The sequence below is a fragment of the Rousettus aegyptiacus genome, unplaced genomic scaffold (genome assembly GCF_014176215.1).
Source record: "Rousettus aegyptiacus isolate mRouAeg1 unplaced genomic scaffold, mRouAeg1.p scaffold_m13_p_9, whole genome shotgun sequence".
NCBI classification, from domain to species: domain Eukaryota; kingdom Metazoa; phylum Chordata; class Mammalia; order Chiroptera; family Pteropodidae; genus Rousettus; species Rousettus aegyptiacus.
In genome coordinates this window covers 45,694,097-45,696,019 of record NW_023416312.1, presented here as the reverse complement: position 1 = coordinate 45,696,019, position 1,923 = coordinate 45,694,097, and the positions used below count along the sequence as shown (strand labels likewise).

General features: G+C 34.7%; 1 pseudogene; it reads left to right on the top strand.

The window, feature by feature from the left end:
* Nucleotides 1–1,464: 1,464 nt before the first annotated feature.
* On the top strand, nucleotides 1,465–1,583 carry LOC118608097 (annotated as a pseudogene).
* Nucleotides 1,584–1,923: the final 340 nt, after the last annotated feature.

The window sequence follows — 1,923 nt, the reverse complement described above, 5'->3', positions numbered from 1 at the left end:
GAACAAATACTAGTTTTCAAAGTGCATATATCTAGATATATACAAATGTAAATAAGGAAAATTTTAATTCTATAATATGGTATTAATTTACATGCTTTATCCTCAAAATAATGCTATTAAGGTAAATACAATTGTTCCTATTTTCCAGATCAGATATTGTGGCTTAGAGATGTTAACTGACTTGATAAATAAAATAAAATGAGAAAGAATAAAATAAGATACAAGATAAAAGTACAACAAAATTTTAAAAATAAAAACAGGGAGATGATGTCAGCAAGATGGTAAGCTAGGGGGTCTCAATGCTTGTCTTGCCCACAAGAACTATAAAAAGAACAAATAAACTATAAACTGACAAAAATAGCTCTAGAAAGCTGTGTACTACAAAAGAGAAGAAGCAGAAACCCTGAAGAGCTCAAAAACTAAAAATGGCCACAAGGAGTAGGAAGCATTTGACCTATATCATCCCAGCCCACAGTCCAGAGAAGGTTGACACTGGAAGGGATCCCCTTAGAAGGCTTTTACTCAGTGGAGAAAAGGAGAGCAGGAGAGAGAACTTCAGCAAACCACACCACCATGGATGTTTTTAGCCTTTGTTACTAGGACTTCCAACATCTTCACCAGCACTGAATCCAGCTGATGGAGCTTCCTCGAGTCTCCACTGCTGCATCTCCTCCTTGGAACTAGAGCTATCACTGCAGTGAGACCTGCTCCTGGGGGCCCCAGTTGCTGCTGTGCCCAGATCCTTGGAATTAGGGCACTACAAATTAAAACCCAAGACCAGATAGGTTCACTGGTGGAGTCTACATAACATTTAAAGGATAATTAATGTCAATACTTCTCAAACTCTTCCAAAATATTGAAGAAGGAAAATTTCCAAACTCGTTTAATGAGATCAGCATTACCTTAATACTGAAGCCAGTCAAGAACACTAAAAGAAAAAAAAATTACAGGCCAATACCCGTAATGAATATAGCTGCAAAAGTTCTCAAGAAAATACTAGCAAACTGAATTCAAAAACACAGAAAATGGATTACATACCACGTTCAAATGGGATTTATCTCTGAGATGCAAGGATACCTCATTTCAAAAGATGCAGGGAAAACCTTTGACAAAATTCAACATCCTTTCACGATAAAATCCCTTAACAAATTAGGTATAGAAAAAAATGTATCTCAACATAATAAGGGCTATATATGACAAGCCCTCAGCTATCATCATACTCAACAGTGAAAAGTTAAAAACTGTTTTATAACATCAAGAACAAGGCAAGAATGCTCATTCTCACTACTTCTATTTAACATAGTAATGAAAACTTTAGCCACAGCAATTAGGTATGAAAAATAAATATCAGGCATCCAAATTAGAAAGGAGGACAAAAAAATTTGTTTACAAATGATATGAACTTATAAATACGAGATCATAAACACTCCACCAAAATAATGAATGGACTTAAGAAAGTTGCTGGACAACGGCCATACCACCCTGAACAAGCCTGATCCCATCTGATTTCAGAAGCTAAGCAGGGCTGGGCCTTGTTAGCACTTGGATGGGAGACCACCTAGGAAGACTAGGTGCTGTAGGCATAAAGAAAAAAAAAGAAAATTGCTAGATATAAATTCAACCTACAAAAACCAGTTTTTCTATACACTGACAACAGACTATTTGAAAAAAATAATAAAGCAATTCCATTAACTATTGCATCAAAAACCATAAAATAATTAGGAATAACTTTAATCAAGAAGATGAAAGACCTACACACTGAAAACTTTAACAGATTGATGGAAGAAATTGAAAAAGACACAAATAAAAAAGTATCCTATGATATGGTTAATTAATATTGTTAAGAATTCATAATATCCAAAGCAGTTGATAGATTAAATGCAATCCCTATCAAAATCCCAATGGCATTTTCACAGAAACATA